The sequence below is a fragment of the Bubalus kerabau genome, chromosome 11, assembly GCF_029407905.1.
Source record: "Bubalus kerabau isolate K-KA32 ecotype Philippines breed swamp buffalo chromosome 11, PCC_UOA_SB_1v2, whole genome shotgun sequence".
NCBI lineage: Eukaryota > Metazoa > Chordata > Mammalia > Artiodactyla > Bovidae > Bubalus > Bubalus kerabau.
Window position 1 is genome coordinate 76,660,081 of NC_073634.1, and position 19,824 is coordinate 76,679,904.

General features: G+C 40.3%; 1 protein-coding gene across 14 annotated transcripts in view; it reads left to right on the forward strand.

Moving 5' to 3' along the window:
- Window positions 1-19,824, forward strand: part of DTNB (dystrobrevin beta) — a 243,928-nt gene that overhangs the window by 94,362 nt on the left and 129,742 nt on the right. The window lies entirely within an intron of this gene.

Genomic DNA, 19,824 nt, shown 5'->3' on the forward strand with positions numbered 1-19,824 from the left:
TAAAGATGTTCCAGAGTGTGTTTTATGCTTTTCTTGAGCATTTAGGGTTAATGCTGCAGTGCACATGCTTTTGATGAAATCTTTGTGCACATTCTAAATTATCTCATTAACATAAGTTCCTACAAGAAGCTAGCTGCGTTATGAGGAAGATTTAAATTTCTTTTTTGCAAGCAAATTTTATTCACGCTCATAAGATTTAAATGGTGCAAAGAAAGCTGCATCAGATGAAGTTAGATTTTTGCCTCTTGAAAATTGGAAATACTGTATTTTACAGTTGCCACATTGATGTCTACTTTCAAAAGTAGTCTTTTAAATAACAATATTTAGGTGGAGGTCAGTGTTTAACTTTTCTGTGTAGTGTTTATAAATCATATAACAAGTTTAGCATCAGTCATTTTTTTTCTTCCCTCCTTCCAGTTTATTTCTAGAGTTTTAAAAAATGCCATATTTTTATTTCTTAACAGTTGCTATAGCCTTGTTTTAAAACTTTTTCCTCTAGTTCTTGTTTGTTGATTGGTTGGTTGATTTGCTAAAAGGTAGAAAAATATTTAGGGTCATAAGTATAATTGTGGATCTAGGTTCTTTAGCCTGGGCATCGTACTAAACTTTAAGTATTAGAAAGCTTCATTTATTGGGGGCTGGGAGCAGGTCTTTTTTCTTTTAGTTAACCTTCTTAAAACTCAACCAAGAAAAAAGCAAATAAGGGATTAGTTAAAAACCAAGAGCAAACTTTAATCAAGTGTGTACTTCATTTCCTACATCTTTGATAATGTGTTAGAGATCATTTTTTTATTAGATGGCTTTTCAGTTACAATTAAACCATAAAATTTTGTTAAACTGAACCTCCTGTCCTGAGTCTTGTTGTATTGTAAATTCCAATTTTTTTTTTTGGTTGAGGAGACATTATTTTAAATTTTTTAAAAAGGCAAAGGGGGAAAAAAAACCCCAAATAGTTTATTCTCTTTCATTGGCTAGAAAGAATTTATAGATTTTAAAATTGTTACTTTTTCTTCAAGTTTAAGTATCCCATGCTGTTAATTGACTTTTTAGTATTTTTTGGCTGTTTCTTGTTTAGAGTCTCACTCTCTACCTGAGATAGCTCTTTGCTATCTCAGAATGATTGGATTCTCTGAGTGTATCTACTGAAAATTCTCCTTCTAGATGTCAGGGCTAGGAGGATGAGGATCTTCTTTTTCACCTTGGTTTAATCTTGCTCATTTAGCTAATTTATAACCCTTGTAGAAATGGGAATTTTACATTTACTTAAACATCAGTGACTGTTTGAATATTGCTTTACGATTTACAAAGCAGTTTTTCATACCCAGTTGATCTATAGCATACCTAAAGTACAGAAATCACATGTGAATTTTTAAATTTCTGTTTGATCCTCACAACACTCTTGTGAAGTAAGTCATACTCATTTTTAAAAAATTTCAGTTTTGCTATTTTTTTTCTAGTTTATTCATTCATTTTTGTGGTGGTGACTTAAGATTTCAAGAAAATCAAGTGTTATCAGCATACATAATTTTGATGCTGGTGTCGTAAATGTATCAGTTCTGAATTTTGATGAGTATGTGCATTATGATGGTAAATGCATCCTGGGAGGATCTTTTAGCAGTGTGTGTGTGTATCTTGTTTTTAAGATTAGGGCTCTGTGTGCAGTGTTCTTGTTCTTTGAGGAAGATATGGGTGAATTTTGAGGCTAATTGGGTAAAGAAGTTTCCACCTAAGAAAAAATATATAATCAGTTTAGTGGTAATTTTTTTGAAGTTTGTCCACTATATTTGTATTAATATTTTGAATGAATGTTTCTCTGTATGTTTATAACAGATGAATTTAGTGTGCATGAATTCCGTTGTAGATTTGATACGTATATTGTTGGTGCTTGGAATTTTTATTTTTCCAAAAGTTCTGTCTAATGTTTTATGTAAGTAACTATGCAGTATACTTCATTATTCTTTTAGTCAACAATCCATTCTTTTACCTTTATTATAGAAAAGAAGCCATATGGTACCATACCTGTGATTCATTCTGTCCATTTATTATTTATTCAAAATATATTTTTTGAGCATCTGTTATGTTCCAGGCAGTGTAAAAGGCTTATGAGATCTATCTATGAACAAACCAGACAAAGACTCCTACCCTCAGTTCAGTTCAGTTGCTCAGTCGTGTCTGACTTTTTGTGACCCCCCCCATAGACTACAGCACGCCAGGCTTTTCTGTCCATCACTGACTCCCAAAGCTTGCTCAAACTCATGTCCATTGAGTCGGTGATGCCATCCAACCATCTCATCCTCTGTCTCCCCCTTCTCCTGCTTCAATCTTTCCCAGCATCAGGGTCTTTTCAAATGAGTCAGTTCTTTGCATTAGGTGGCCAGAGTATTAGAGTTTCAGCTTCAGCATCAGTCCTTCCAGTGAATATTCAGGACTGATTTCTTTTAGGATTGACTGGTTTGTTCTTTTTGCTGTCCAAGGGACTCTTAAGAGTCTCCAACACCACAGTTCAAAAGCATCAATTCTTCGGTGCTCAGCTTTCTTTATAGTCCAGCTCTCACATCCATACATGACTACTGGAAAAACCATAGCTTTGACTAGACGAACCTTTGTTGGCAAAGTCATGTCTCTGCTTTTTAATATGCTGTCTAGGTTGGTCATAACTTTTCTTCCAAGGCCTAAGTGTCTTTTAATTTCATGGCTGCAGTCACCATCTGCAGTGATTTTGGAGCCCCCCAAAAATAGGCTGTCACTGTTTCCATTGTTTCCCCATCTATTTGCCATGAAGTGATGGGACCGGATGCCATGATCTTCATTTTTTGAATGTTGGGTTTGAAGCCAGCTTTTTCACTCTCCCCTTCCTACCCTGGTGGAGCTTAAATTTTAAGGGGTGTTAAAGACACCACTAGGGCTTGCCAACATCACTGTTTTCCTGTTCTTGCTGGGCACACATCTAGACTACATTTTTGAGCCCCTCTGTATCTAAAAGGACCATGTGAATAACTCTTACCAGGGGAATGTGATTAGAGTGATACATGTCTTTCCAGAACAAGGCAGTTGATAGCTGGATGCCTTTTCTATTTTCTTTATCAGCTTAATGGAGAGAATTTCTTTAGGATCCAGAGAGGGTTAAACTATAAAATTTCCTAAGGACCCAGAGAGGATAAAACTATAAAGAGAATTTCTTTAGGACCCAGAGAGAGTGAAAATATAAAATGAAAGGAAACTGGGTCTTTGAACAATGGTTGAGAAGAATCCTGCCAGCCTGTGTGACTCTCGTGGGAGCAAGAAAGAAACCTTGTATTAAGCCACTGAGGTTTTAGTTTTTGCTACAGTGGTTGATACTAGAAGTGGAGTTCTATTAAAACAAAACCTTTAAATCTGTTTCACTGACTTAGCAGTCAGGTAGCACTCTGATGAGAACGCTGACTTTGGGGATGGGAAGGACTTCCAGGTTCCGCAGAGGTGACCCGTTTGGTAAATTTGTCATCCATGGTAACTTGGGAAACCTACCTCATGCCAGGTTAACTCTTGGTCAAACATTGGAAAAGGTCACAGTGTGTGTTGACTTATTGTTAAGGTATTACGTGAAAGAGAGGAGTTAAGGAAAGAATGGGCTAGTTTTCAAGCAAAAAAACGAAAGGGAATAGAGAAAATTCTGAGAGTTGGGGCAGAGAAAGGAAAAGCGGATTGTTTTAGAGAGCAGGAGATAAGAGTTGAGAGAGGCTTTGAGCATCAAAGACCTAGTAAACATTCTCAGTTGAAAAAAAGTGACCCAGTCCTGTGGCCAAGCTCAGATGAAGGGTGAAAGTCCATCAGAACTGCTGCTCTCACCAGAGTTAACTTGCTCCCACCTGCATAGCTTCTGATTTACTGGCTCAGGGATACACAGAACCTGGACACAGGCTGCTTTTGAAAGTTCCCCCAAGTGATTCTGTTTTGCAGCCAAAGTCGGAAACCGCTGACCTATTGTTTCATCTGGCCTCCAGGTGGCTGCTGTTAGTTGAAAGCAAGAGTCATGGAGGCAAACACATAAATCAGGATTGAGAATTATGTCTGGGAAAGAACTTTGTGTGTGGTTTCTGGCACATGGAACTGACTAAAAACAAATAGATCAAAGGCCTGCTAAGTTTTTCAGGGAATTATATTGGCAACGGAACCATGAGCCTGACTATTTGAGCTGTAAATGTAAAACTATTTAAGGACCCAGAACTTGCTCTGGAAAGAGGTGGGTTGTGAAGGTTTTACAGCCCCTTAGGAGGGCATGCCACAGCCCACTTGAACCGAGGAGGATACTGGATGAAGAAGAACCTTCTGCTCTTGCCCTGCTATTTATTGTATGTTGGGACTAGGGAGGGCAGGTGCAGATAACACGCTTGTTCAGTTCATGGGATGCAGCCTCAGGAACTGCACGTGGTCTTGATGAAGAAGAGTGTGCAAGAGTCAGAGGTCCTGCACTTGTAGTTAAATGCCCTGACTGAATGGGACTTTAGGTTTGCCTTTGGATAGTGGGGGAGGTTTGAGTGTATTCTCTGTGTAGCAGAAGAAAGATTAGAAGTACTTACCAGTATCCATGCTTTCCTTTTCTTCCTGGATCAGTTCAGTTTAGTCGCTCAGTTGTGTCCGACTCTTTGCAACCCCATGCACTGCAGCACGCCAGGCCTCCCTGTCCATCACCAACTCCTGGAGTCCACCCAAATCCATGTCCATTGAGTTGGTGATGCCATCCAACCATCTCATCCTCTGTCGTCCCCTTCTCCTCCTGCCTTCAATCTTTCCCAGCATCAGGGTCTTTTCCAATGAGTCACTTCTTCACATCAGGTGGCCAAAGTATTGGAGTTTCAGCTTCAGCATCAGTCCTTCCAGTGAATATTCAGGACTGATTTCCTTTAGGATTGACTGACTGGGTCTCCTTGCAATCTAAGGGACTCTCCAAAAGTCTTCTCCAACACCACAGTTCAAAAGCATTAATTCTTCTGTGCTCAGCTTTTTTTATAGTCCAACTCACATCCATACATGAATAGACTACTGGAAAAACCATAGCTTTGGCTAGAGGGACCTTTGTTGGCAAAGTGATGTCTCCTGGGTATATAACTAGATTATATAACCCATCCTCCTTGTAGCCAGATGGGCTGTGGGACTAGTTCTTACCAATGGAATTTGTTTGGAAGTGATCTATATTAGGGTCAAGGTTCGGTTCAGTTCAGTCGCTCATTCGTGTCCGACTCTCTGCGACCCCATGAACCCCAGCACGCCAGGCCTCCCTTTCCATCACCAACTCCCGGAGTCCACCCAAACCCATGTCCATTGAGTCGGTGATGCCATCCAACCGTCTCATCCTCTGTCATCCCCTTCTCCTCCCGCCTTCAATCTTTCCCAGCATCAGGGTCTTTTCAAACGAGTCAGCTCCTCGCATCAGGTGGCCAAAGTATTGGAGTTGCAGCTTCAGCATCAGTCCTTCCAGTGAACACCCAGGACTGATCTTTAAGATGGACTGGTTGGATCTCCTTGCAATCCAAGGGACTCTCAAGAGTCTTCTCCAACACCACAGTTCAAAAGCATCAATTCTTCTGTGCTCAGCTTTCTTTATAGTCCAACTCTCACATCCATACATGACCACAGGGTCAAGGTAGTTAGCAGCAATTGTGTCTTCTCCAGTCTCTCTCTCTTTACCCTTCCTACTCCCTCTGTACATTTGCCCAAATGAAAGGATCTCTGTTAGTTCCCAGAGGCAGAGTCCTTAGATGAAAAGAAGCTGGGTACCTGAATGCCTGGATCAGAACCCGTCTGCCAGTTTACACTCTCACATGAGCAAGAAATCAGGAAAAGGAATGAAGGGTAGGAGTGGGGAGAGTCTTAGAGGCCTTGTTGACAAAATGAGATTTGAGTGGTCTTAGATGTTTGCCTGCAGACATCTGGGAAGAGCAGGAGTTTTCAGTGTCATGGCTGTAGAGCAAGACTGTGCCTGAATTCAGGGGACAACAACAACAAAAAAGAGTAGACAGAATGGACAGAGCAAGGGGAGGGTTGTAGGAGAGGAGGTCAAAGAGGTAACAAGGGCCTTGGTGGCCATCGTAAAGACTTCGACTTTTACTATAAGTGAAAGAAGAAATCTTTAGAGTTTTGAATAGAAAAATAGCTTGCATTGATTTATATTTTTAAATGATCAGTCTGGGTGCCATGTAAAAAGTGCACAGTGGAAGGAAAAGATAGAAGCAGACTGTTTTGGAGAGGTAATTGCAGTAATTAAACAAGACATGATAGGATATTAGCAGCAGAGATAAAAATAATTAGTAGCAGTAAAAAGAATTGAGTTAAGATATATTTTATAAATCTGTCGCATGGGTTGAATGTGGCTTGTGAGAGGAAAGGAGTCCAAGGAAATGCTAAGATTTTGTCCTAAACAGTTACAAGGATGGAATTGCCATCAGCTGAGGCAATGGCAGCCCACTCCAGTACTCTTGCCTAGAAAATCCCATGGACGGAGGAGCCTGGAAGGCTGCAGTCCATGGGGTCGCTAAGAGTCAGACACGACTGAGCGACTTCACTTTCACTTTGCACTTTCATGCATTGGGGAAGGAAATGGCAACCCACTCCAGTATTCTTGCCTGGAGAATCCCAGGGATGAGGGAGCCTGGTGGGCTGCCGTCTATGGGGTCTCACAGAGTTGGACACGATGAAGTGACTTAGCAGCAGCAGCAGCAGAGATGGGGAAGGTTTGGGCTAAAGATCATTTAACAGTGATAAAAAAAAAAACCCCCCAAACCTACAACACTATATCTAGAATACTTTAAAAGAATCTTCCTCCAAATCTGAATCATTTAAATATGGCAATAAAAATTCTACTAAATATGATGAGTAGTTAATTGAGTAAAGTTTTCCTTTTAAAAGTATGATTTAATAGAAAATATGATAGTCTCTGTGACTGAGTTAACCACTTAAATCCTCGTTCAGATCATAAGGCTGGGATGATTGACAGGAGCCATTTCTGTGGGCCTCTGAATGTGGCTTGTGCTTTTCATGGCGTGGATACTGTGTTTTAAGAGAGAACATCCCTGCAGGAAGCAACTGGAGTACCAGTGTGCCTGGAGCTCTGGGGAAAGCCGCAAGGCCTTGTCTGACCTGGCTGTGAAGTTATATTATAATACTCCACCACATTCTGCTAGTCACAGTTGCTAAGGTTGGAGAGAAGGGACTTCATCTCTGATGATGGTGGGGTGGTGATAAAATTCATCACAGTGGAGCTTGGGTGGCAGGAGAGATCACTGCAGTTATGTTTGGAGAATACAGTCTGCCACCCAGAGGATAAAGCCTTCCAGTCTGAACAAGGACTTCCATTCAGCCAAGGAGACTATCAGGTTTTTGTACTAAATTAGTACAGTTTGGCGGCATTAAGTTTATTCATTTTGTTGTGCAGCCATCACTGCCATCCATCTCTGGGACTTCTTCATCTTCCCAAACTGAAACTCTTAATCCTTTCCTGATATGCAAGGAGGATGGAGATAAACAAGCCTGCTCCCACTCCTTGCCTTCCCCCGCCCCTCCTTACATTCTGATCTCTGTGCATTCTGGTCTTCACTGTACCAAGAGAAATTTGACCAATTCCCATGTGGTCGTGACCAATTCCCATGTGGTCGTCAGTTCACGGTAGGGAGTTTGTGTTTGTGTACAAAGTATACTTATACCGCAGTACAGTTTCTTGGTAGAACGTCTTGGTAGGGGTAGTTATGTATGGATATGGAAATTTCACCTTTCTTCCCACCAGATGGCAGACTCCACCTCAGAACAAAGTTATCCTATACTTGAAAACCTATAAATGACTAAGTATTGGATTTAACAACCTCTATTACTATGATTGCTTGTTTGTTTGTTTTTTTGAGTAAATGTTAATGGGCAACTCATATATGTCCAGTGTAGTTGTTTGGGCAGTAATGATATTAAACCATTTACTTGAAGCAATCAGAGAAGCTTATGTTGTTATAGACTTGAAACAATTAAGACTGTTGACTTTTGTCAGAAGCAGATTTCATTTTCATGTGGTCAGTATGCCTCGCCTCCCATCTCTAAAATTCTAAAAGATAGTATGTCTTCATGGAGGAGGAGGTATGTTTCTTGGCCATGCCCCTGTTTAGTTCTAAATAGTTACATGTCATAGTTCAATAGCTACTTTGTACATAGTACAAACCTAGGCAGGAAGACTATTTTTTACTTTTTTTTGATCTTTATTATTTATTTTTTTGGTTGTACTACTTGATGTGTGGGATCCTAGATCCCTGACCAGAGATCAGACCCATGCTCCTTGCATTGGAAGAGTAGAGCCTTAATAACTGGCCCACAGGGGACATCCCAGGAGGAGCATTTTTTAAAGGCATAAAGCAGTATCCTCACTTATAGCAAGTTATAGAAAGAGGTGAGATACACAGGTGAAGAAAACTGGTACAAAATCTAGTCCCTTAGGCCAGTGCCCCCTGCTCTTCAGAGAAACTGCTGAAACTTGTGCACTGTGGCTTCACTCCGTGTTGACTGCAAGGAGAGCAAACCAGTCCATCCTAAAGGAAATCAACCCTGAATGTTCATCGGAAGGACTGATACTGAAGCTCCATTCGTTTGGCCATCTGATGCAAAGAGCCAACTCATTGGAAAAGACTCTGATACTGGGGAAGATTGAGAGCAAGAGGAGAAGTGGGTGACAGAGGATGAGATGGTTGGATGGCATCACGGACTCAATGGACATGAGTTTGAGGAAACTCAGGGAGATAATGATGGACAGGGAGGCCTGGTGTGCTGCAGTCCATGGGGTCTGCAAAGAGTTGGACATGACTTAGTGACTGAACAACAACGAAATGTTAAACAGTTGCCATTGAGCTGACAATTGTGCTCCTAGGTGAAACTTGAGAATTCTCTTTTGAGAATTGGACCACACAAATGCTTGTACATGAATGTTCATAGAGACAGCATTCAAAATACCTAAAAAGTGGAAATAGATCCAAATGTCTGCCAACTGATGAACAGATAATCAAAATGTGTTATGGCAATGTAGTGGAATATTACTAGGCAACAAAAAGTAATGAAGTACTGATGCATGCTTTCAAGGGAAGAACCCTTGAAAATATGTAAGTGAAAGCAGCCAAACATAAGATGGCACACAGGGTATGAAATTCCATTTGTATGATATGTCAACGATAGGCAAATATGTAGAGACAAGGTAGGTTAGTGGAGTGGGGAAAAAGAGTACTGAGTTTCTTTTGAGGGTGAAAAAAAGATCTAAAATGAGATATTAGTTTTGGTTAACAACTCTTTTGAATATATTTTAAAAACCACTGAATTGTGACTTTAAAAAGGTGAGTTTTATGATATGTCAAGTATGTATCTCAATAAAGCTGTTAAAAATTGGTCAGGGAAAGTTTTTCTTAAGAAGTGACATTTGAGCTGAGATTGGAATGACTAACTTGAGGTTGGTGGTTATGAATTCAAAGTCAGACCAGTTGGTGTAGTTGTGTATTTTACTTCCGCCCCCTCAAGTGTGTGAGAAGCAGAGTAGGTAGAGTTGGTGTTTTAACAGAAGAGTATGACAAAGGAAGAGAGCTGGTGAGAGAGGTTGGAGAGTATGCAAAGAAGTTACTGTAATAATGGGCAGTGGTGTGCAGGTTGGTTAAAGAGAGAAATGAGACCGTGAGGAAGATAAGGGACGGGGTGAAGGTGGTAGGTTCAATGACATTTAGGTCCCGCCGGTGTTGAAGTTTTGCTGGAGGCAGAACACTGGAAGGCGTGAGCTAGAAAGATAGAAGTTGGCGTGAGAGTAGGGTGCTTGACTCAAGGTTTTAGATAATATATGACCATTGGTAATACAGTGTTCTAGAACAAGACTTGAAACTGGTGGCTGATGCAGAGTGGAGGACAGGTTGTTGTAGGAGAGTTCAGGGAAGACCAGTGTTTAGGTTTCTTAAAGTTGCTGTAACAAATTACCACAGACATGGTGGCTTAAAACAGAAATTTATTCTGTCACAATTCTGGACACCATGATCTTTTATTTTATTTTAAAGTTTATTTTATTGAAATGTAGTTGATTTACAATGTTGTGTTAATTTCCACTGTACATCAAAGTGATTCAGTTTTTTATATTTATATATATATATATACACACACACACATACACATGTACATTCTTTTTCACGATCTTTTTCACTGTGGTTTATCAGTGAATAATTGACTGATATAGAATATCAGTCAATATAGAATATTGACTATAATTAGAGCTTCCCTGGTGACTTAGCATTAAAGAATCTGCCTGCCAATGCAGGAGATGTGTGTTCAATCCTTGGGTTGAGAAGGAAATGGCAGAATCGAGATGGAAATGGCCACCCACTCCAATATTCTTGCCTGGGAAATCCCCTGTCCATGGTGGGCTACAGTCCATGGGGTGACAAGAGTCAGAAACGACTTAGTGACTAAATCACAGCAACAAATTGAATATAGTTCTCTATGCCATACAGTAGGACCTCATTGTTTATCCCTTCTATATGTAATAGTTTGCATCTACTAACCCCAAACTCCCAGTCCATCCCTCCCTCACCTCCTCCTTGGCAACCATAAGTCTGTTCTCTGTCCGTTGACACCACAATTTGAAATCAAGATGTGAGCAGGGCGAAACTCCCTGTGGAGGCTGCAGGGAAGAATTCATTTGTGTTAGGGTTCTCCAGAGAAATAGAATCAATTGGGTTTACATTTATATAAGAAGTGATTTATTATAAGGAATTGGCTCATGCAACAATAGAAGCTGACAAGCCCCCAAATCTGTGGGAAGAGGCAGAAACCAAGAACCCAGGAGAGCCAAGGATGTAGTTCCAGCTTGGGTCTGAAGATGTGAGAACCAGAACTGATAATGTAGATCTGTGTCTGAAAGGCCTGCAGGCATGAGACCCAGGAAGAACAGATGTTTCCATTCAAGTCCAAAAGCCAGAAAACCCAGTGTCCCAGTTCAAAAGAATTCTCTCTTACTTGAAGGAGGGTCAGACATTTTATTCTGTTCAGGTCTTCAACCGATTGGATGAGGCCCACCCATGTTAGAGAAATCTGCTTTACTCAGTATACCAATCTGTGTGTTAATCTCATCCAAAATCACCCTTTATAGGAGCACTCAAAATACTGTTTGTTTGCATGTCTTGGCACACTGTAGCATAGATGAGTTGGCACACAGAATTAGCCATCATGCCATTCTTTGTCTCTTCCACTTTTGTGGCTGTTGTCATTCCTTGACTTGTAACTGCCTCACTCCAGTCTCTCCTCCTTGGTCACATGACTGCTTCCTCTTCTCTTTCTTCTCTGTTTGTCTATCTTATAAGGATACATGTAATTGCATTTAGGGCCCACCCAGATAATCCAGGATAAATGCTTCCTTCCCAGATCTTTAACTCAGTTACCTATTTTCCGTAGAAGGTAATATTTGCTCTTCTGACATATAGGGTACTTATTCTCAGGTTCCAGAGATTTGGATTTGGGCATATCTTTTGAGGGGTTCACCATTCAATCAACCACAGTAGTGTTTGGGAAAGGTCAACTATGTGGATGTTGAAATGAGTAAGAATTATGGCAGTAATATTGAACTCCACTAGAGAGGCATATTTAGGGTTTTGGTGACATGAAATTCATGTCATGATCACATGAAATTCAAAAGTAGGGTTTTAAGGGAAAGGGGAGAAAATCTGAGAATAGCTATCAGGTTCTAGGAGAACATCTCCCCCGCACCCCCGCTGGAGATCCAGCTGTTTGAGGGATGTGAGAGAAAAAGCGGCTGCCACTTGAATAGCTGCAGAGGAAGCCAAGCCTTCAGGGAAAGCCAGGTTTCCTAGTAGAGCAAGAAGGTGAAAGTAAGACTCAGAGGAGAGGATCCTCAGACAGAGAAGGGGTTTTGCTGATGGTAGACTTGCAGACAAGTTGAAAGATTTGAGAGTGGAGGGTTAGTAGGAGATGGGGTCTTGTGAGGCTGTGCAGAACCTTACGAAATCAAAGTCCAAGTGGGGGACTCGAGTCTCTTATGAAACAGGTGTAACCTGTGATAAAAGTTGTACTGAAATTAGCCCATCTCCTAGGCAGATCATGGTGCTGCTGATGAGAGTATTGTTGGGAGAGAGTCTTGCCAGGAGCACATAGACCTCTGGGTTCCCATCTTTTTTTTTTTTTCTTATGCAGTTTAAAAAAATTTATTTATTTTTAATTGAGGGATAATTGTTTTACAGTATTGTGTTGGTTTCTGCCAAACATCAATATGATCAGTCATAGGTACATATTGGTCCCCTCCCTTTTGAACCTTCCTTCCCCCCACCTCCCTCCCGTTCTACCTCTGTCGGTTGTTACAGAGCCCCACTTTGAGTTTCCTGAGTCATACAGCAAATTCCCATTGGCTCTCTATTTTACATATGGTTATGCGTGTTGCCATGTTACTGTCTCCATGCATCCCACCCTCTCCTTCCTCCCCGCCATTCATAAGTGTGTTCTGTGTGCCTGTGTCTCCATTGCTGCCCTGCACATAATTTCATCAGTACCATCTTTCTAGATTCCATATATGTGCATTAGTATACAATATTTGGTTTTCTCTTTCTGACTTACTTCACTCTGTATAATAGGCTCAGATTCATCTACCTCATTAGAACTGATTCAAATGCATTCCTTTTATGGCTGAGTAATATTCCACTGTGTATATGGACCACAGCTTCTGTATCCATTCATCTGTCGATGGACATTTAGGTTGCTTCCATGTTCTAGCTATTGCAAATAGTGCTGCAGTGAGCACTGGGGTGCATGTGTCTTTTTCAGTTTTGGTTTCCTCAGGGTATATGCCTAGGAGTGGAATTGCTGGGTCACATGGTACAGCAAAAGCAGTTCCAAGAGGCAGGTTTATAGCAATTCAATCCTACATCAAGAAACAGGAAAAACACTGAATAGACAACCTACCTTTACACCTAAAACAACTGGAAAAAGAAGAATAAAAAAAACCCCAGAGTTAGCAGAAAGAAGGAAATTATAAAGATCAGAGTGGAAATAAATGAAAAAGAAATGAAAGAAACAATAGTAAAAATTAATAAAACTGAAAGCTGGTTCTTTGAGAAGGTAAACAAAAGTGACAAACCTTTAGCCAGACTTGTCAAGTAAAAAAGAGAAGAATCAAATCAACAAAATTAGAACTGAAAAAGGAGAGGTTACAACAGACGATGCAGAAATACAAAGGATCCTAAGAGACTATTACGGGTTCCTGGCTTTATCCCTTTCATGGTGGTGTGAAGACCTGGGGAGATGTGGCCTGAAGTTCTCCTGATGGCAGCCACACTGGCTGCTTCATTGACCACGGGCTTCCTTCTGAAATTATGAATTTCTTGGGCCCTCCAAGAGGTAAAAGGAATAGGCTAGAGGTATCCTGACAGCATGTATCAGCAATTTCAGTGGGTTGAGTGGGATGTTTTACATATTGCTCTTTGTAGCATCTGAACGTTGCCCCAGTCTGCTCTGATATTTGGATGCAGCGTGTATCCTTAAACCCATTTACAGCTGCAGAAGTGCTGAGTTTGAACGCAGAACACTTGAAATGGACCCAGGTGTTTAAAAAGATGGATACGTATTCAAGAAAGTATTGGTGTGTAGTTTATGAAATAATAAGGGTTTTTTTTTTTTTTTTCAACTAGCCTGATTATTTTTAGAACAGAAATGACAGGGAGGTTTTCCATTGCAAAGAAATGTATGACTTAACTGAAACCAAGCAGTTCTTCAAGTGAGCGGTTTCCTCTGGCAGTCATCTCACCCGCAGCCCTTTCTCCAGCGTTAGATCTCTTTTGATTCTTACAAGTGGCCACCAGAGCCAAACTGAAGAATGTGTATCCTGCTTCCATGTGTAGAGAGAATTAGAGGAATCTGTAGGACACAACAGTTGTGAATTGTTGGTCTGTTTCTGTATTAACTCAGATCGACTTAGCAGCAGCAGCAGCAGCAGCAGCAGTGATGATTGCCAGTGTGTCTAATACATTCTGAGATCTGTAGACACAGATTTATGGTAGAACTGTTTCTCTAAATACACTTAATACATGTGTATTGTATATTTATCCCCTTTTATCTCTGCTTAATGACTACAAAATGTCCAATTATGAAACTTGGATTATCTACAATAAACCCATATTTTCATGGGTTGCACCATGAAAAGGAACCCATATTCTGTGCAGCATTCTCTCCTGAGCTGCTTTTCTTTTTTTTTTTTAATTGAAGTATAGTTGATTTACAGTATTATATTTGTTTCAGTTGCACAGCACAGTGATTCAGTGAACTGTCTTTTCTTCTCTTGCTGCGACCTCTGAGTGTTTTCACATAGTTCCGGGTTTTAGATGACCCTCTGCACCCACCCTCCAGCACTTAAAGATTTTTGCAGTTCTGAATTCCAGCCCAGGCTTCTGGTCCAGGTTAAGACTCCTGTATTCAGTGGTGCTATAGACATTTCTATCTTGAAGTCTCACTAGCTTTTCTGTCAACACATGGTCCTAATAATTTTTTCAGTCAATTTTCTTTTTTAAAACATTTTACTTATTCATTTTTGGCTGTGCTGGGTCTTTGTTCCTGCCCGGGCTTTTCTCTAGTTGTGGTGAGCAGGGGCTGCTCTCTCGTGGCAGTGCACGGGCTTCTCATTGCAATAGCTTCTCTTGCTGCAGAGCATGGGCCCTTGGGTTCGCGGGCTTCAGAAGTTGCTGCATGTGGGCTCTAGAGCACAGGCTCAGTAGTTGTAGCACACGGGCTTAGTTGCTCTGCAGCATGTGGGATCTTCCCTGACCAGGGATCAAACTCGTGTCTCTTGCATTGGCAGGCAAATTCTCTACCGCTGAGCCACCAGGGAAGCCCCAGTCAATTTTCTTAGACTTCTAAGTAGCTAACTATATTGCCTATGGGAAACAGTAACGTAATCATTTCCCAATAGTTATACCTTTATTTTTTTAACCTTTGTTTTGGCAAAAACTTCTTGATCAGCACTTTCCAAAATTGCCTGAAAAGAATCAGCTGGGCAACTTGTTTTAAATATACAGAGTACTATGTCTCTGCCCTTGGGAATTTTAACTTAGGTCTGGGTTGAGGCAGAGGAATCTGTTTTATTTTTAAATAAATACCATAGGAATTTTTAAATCTTCAGATAATGTTGGGAAACACCGTTTCAGAGCTAATATTTTAATAGTGGTGATAGTCTTTGGTTCTCGGCTATGGAGCATCTGTATCACTTATAATGTTAATTGACTTCTGGTTCTGTTCCTGCCTTCACCTATGGCATTGTCTGTGGCAGCCGTTGGAGATACTGTGTGCCCAGGTGTCAGGGGGCAGTCTCAGTCAGGCAAAGAACTTTCTGCCCTGATAATCATTCCATAAACATTTCTAGTACCTGTTCCACTTCAGGTTGCAGAAAGTGCTGCCATACGAAGAAGCACATGGTGGGTCTTAGTGGTTTTCTGACCTTCATGCCTTCTCTAACCTCCACCCTCCCTTTTGCAGGACTCTGGATGCCTATGAAACTTTTTCCATAGTACACTTGTGTGCTGCCTCTTTTTTGTCTTAGCTGACTAGACCTTTTGTTTGCCCAAACCTGAAGTATTGGTCATAGTTCTCCTTCCTCATCCTACCCAGACATGCAGTCTGTTACTGCACGTGAGTCAGAGAACTGTCTGTTCTGTATATGCTAGAAGCAGCGTCTAAATCAGAGATGATTTATAACACACTGGGGTTTTATCTTATATTAATGGAGTAATGTTCTGAAAGCTTCTATAGTTGTGTCTTTGGACCTGGGACTTTTAGCTATAGCTGGGACTTTTAGCTTTAGCTCACAGATAGCACTGTGACAGTGTTGAACTATTTCCAATTCTTGTTCTACCATATTTTCTTACTTTTATATCTTTGAATCTGTTGTTCTAGCTACATTTGTCTCCTCTCTTCCTCATCCTCCCCAATTTCCCTTGCCAACTTCTCTTCAGCCTCTGAGATTCAGCTCAGCCATTGCCTCTTTTCCTGAACCCCAAGTTGATTTATGTGTCTTTTCTTGCTCTGCTGTGGCATACTGAATAGAATGCACTTATGCTTTTGTAATTATCTGTTCACTTGTCTGTATATGCTATTAGCTTGTAAGTCCTTAGTATGTTGCTAGCCTGTATACCCCAAGCGTTTGTTAAAGAACTTTATAAAGTTGGCATCTCCCACTTGTTCCAGTTTTTAAACTACTTTTGATCATGAGAATGTTCATTTTGTCTTCCTTGACTTGCAAAAAGTGTGAGAGATTGATAATGTCCAATTTTGGCAAGAATGTGGAGGAGAGGACTTGGTAGAAGTGTGAACTGATGCAACATTTGAAAGATAAAATTTTAAATGCATATAACCTTTGACCCAGCAATTCTCCATATAGGAATTCTCCCACAAAGACCCTTGCACCAGGTATATCAGGGTTTAGGTATGAAGAGATGACCAAAATATCGAACAGTAGTGAAATGGTGAAATTTATTATGGTATATATATATGGGTATGTGTGTGTGTGTGTGTGTGTGATTTTATATATGTATAATTAATAGCTATGGAATTCTGTGTAGCAGTCAAAATAACTGAACTAGATCTGTATGTTCAGATATGGAAAGAGGTCTATAATGTATATTCATCTTCATCCTTCCTCAGAAATAACCTCTGCTTTGAATTTAGTGCTTAACACTTCCGTTCATATTTTTGTATTTTTATTACACATGTGTGTGACCATTAAAACATATAGCATTCTCATATTTTTTATTTTTTATTGAAGGATAATTGCTTTAGAGAATTTTGTTGTTTTCTGTCAAACCTGAACATGAATCAGTATAGGTATACATATATCCCCTCCCTTTTGAACCTCGCTCCCATCTCCCTTCCCATCCCACCCCTCTAGATTGATACAGAGCCCCTGTTTGAGTTTCCTGAGCCATACAGCAAATTCCCATTGGCTATCTATTTTACATATGGTAATGTAAGTTTCCATGCTACTCTTTCCATACATCCCAGCCTCTCCTCCCCTCTCCCCATGTCCATAAGTCTATTCTCTATGCCTGTTTTTCCACTGCTGCCCTGTAAATAAATTCACCAGTACTATTTTTCTAGATTCTGTATATTGACTTCATCAGGATAGCATCATCCTGTAGCTTCTTTTGTTCACCTACATTGTTTATAAAATGATCTCCATACTGATATGGTTATTTTCAATGCCATATAAAATTCAGTTCTGTTAATATTACCACATTTAATTTATTCTCTTATTGCCTGACATTCAACTTGTTTCTACTTTTCCAAACAAAGCTTTAGTGGGTTTTCTGGTACACAGGTCATCTCATGCAGCCCAGAGAGTTTTTCTATGGTATAGTTTTAATAGTGGGATTCCTGAGTCCAGAAGAGTGTTGTAACTTACTTATGCGTAACATAGCAATTGTCGGTACTTCAGGGGTGCCCCTCCCAGCCCCGGGGTCGATGTGTATGGGACCATAAGTACTAGATTGGCTGTTGTGGTGTGCATAGGAATGTCAGTGTGTTGATGTTCAATGCCAGCAAATCTGTATAATTTTTTTTTCCTGAAAAGGAAACTGTTTGCTACTCAAGCCAAGTTCTCCTTTTCTTTACACAACTCCAACCTCAGCTCTTATTGAGCCAGTTGAAATAGCAGTGGTTCCTTTTTTATGGGTCAAGAGGTTATCATTTATCAGCATGTTTCAGAAGCCATATGTGAACTAATTACTTTTTATTCTACCTAGATATAGTCTCATAAGTGAGAAACAAGGGCAGGAACGTATTGCTCTTCAGGATAGGAATAGCATTTAGGGTGTTCTTGCTTGGAAATAGTTGATATGGGCAGCTGAGAGGGGCTCAGAGCAAGGGACAGAGTGACTCTGGTAGTATAGCCTGGTGATACGGGTGTCTCAGGCAGATGTAGTGTACATAGGACCTGGGGTTGGACGGGCAGAGGTGCTTGGTGGCTTCTTGGAGAATAGGGATCCTGTGTTCATAAGACTAGCTACAGAGCTTTTCCACGAGGTTGGCACCTTCTGTCGCTTCCTTCACTCTCACTGAAAACAAGTCCTGCTTCTCCCTTTCAAGTAAGCATGAGCACAGATAGGATAGATTGTCTCAACAAGGAGCCTTGACTACAAAGATGAGCACTTCATTAAAAATCACCAGAAACAGCTATGCAAAGGAGATCACAGAAGCGTTTATTTTGGACATAGAATTCACAGAACAAGTGGAACTAGATTTTAAAATTGTGTAGTTGAACTCTTGGAGAGATGTGAACAGTTTTTTAAAAATTAACTCTTTTCGACTGTATTGGGTCTTTGTTGCTAGAGCAGGTTTTTTCTAGTTGTGGTGAGCAGGGGCTATTCCTCACTGTGGTACTTGGGCTTCTCAGAGTGGTGGCGTCTCTCGTTAAGGAGCATGGGCTCTACGTGTGTAGGCTTTAGTAGCTGTAGCATATGGTCTCTAGCTGCAGGCTAGAGGCTCTCAGGCTTAGTTGCTCTGTGACATGTCGGATCTTCCTAGACCAGGGATTGAACCTGTGTCCCCTGCCTCAACCACTGGGCCACCAGAGAAGTTCCAAGCTATTGTATCTACCAAAAATAACTAAGTTTTGATTCTGGAATTTAAAAGTTTGATTGTCAAAATAAGAAATTCACTAAGTGGGCTGATCATCAGTGCCTGTAACTTAAGAGAAGATTTGTGAGTTGGATACTAGAGCAGAAAATTGTTCTTAAATACATGACGGAAGGACAGAGTAATAGGAAAAAAAAAAAAAAGACATGGAGGATAGATTGAGGAGTGCCATCTAATAACAGTTCCAGAAGGAGGCTAAAGAGAATGCATAGAAGTTATATTTAAAGAAGTAAGAAACCCAATTTCAAGGTGGTTGACCAAACCCATTTTCCCACTTACCCTCTGTACCAAGCCCATAGAAATGATAAAAAATTAAGTTTAATAAATTATCTTTGAAGATTGAAAAGAAATGTTCCTGACCTGAAGCCATAAAACATTTTCAGTGAAGGGGTGTATGTAAAGGAGAAGTTGCAGAAAGGAACTGCTTAACAGTGCCTGTTTGAGGTCATCTGAGACCCTGAAGCTCTCTGCTGATTTTGTCAGAAAAGATTCAACATGAGGCCCCCAGCAAGGAGGCCACTATTGGCTAAGATGGCAAGTGAACAGTCCCATGGGAGATGTTTACATGATCATGAAAACCCAGAGGGAGCTTAGCACAGTGAAATATAAACAGCAGACCTACACCCTGTGGGTTAGAACAGTCAGAAAGAAACTTTAAAAATAGGTCAGTCTAATTTCCTTAGAGGACCAAGGATAGACTTTCATGCTTAATACAAGAAGTAGAAGTTATGAAACTATAAATAATAATGAAAATGAAGAATACAGTTGTTGAACAAACTCACTAGATGGGCTGCAGAGCAAACTGGATATAGCTAAAGAACAGATTATTGAACTGAAAGATCAGGGCAAGAAATTTTCCTGGAACCCAGCATCAAGAGATAAGTGTCTATAGACAGCATATATGTTTTTGTTTGTTTTTATATCCATTCAGCCAGTCTGTCCTTTAGTAGGAGAGTTTAATCCATTTATATTTAAAGTAATTATTGATATATATGTTCCTGTTGGGATTTTCTTAATTGTTTTTGGTTTGTTTTTATAGGTCTTTTCCTTTTCATATGTTTCCAGCCTATAGAAGTCATTTTAGCATTTGTTGTAAAGCTCGTTTGATGATGCTAAATTTTCTTAACTTTTCTTTGTTTGTAAAGTTTTTGATGTCTCCATCAA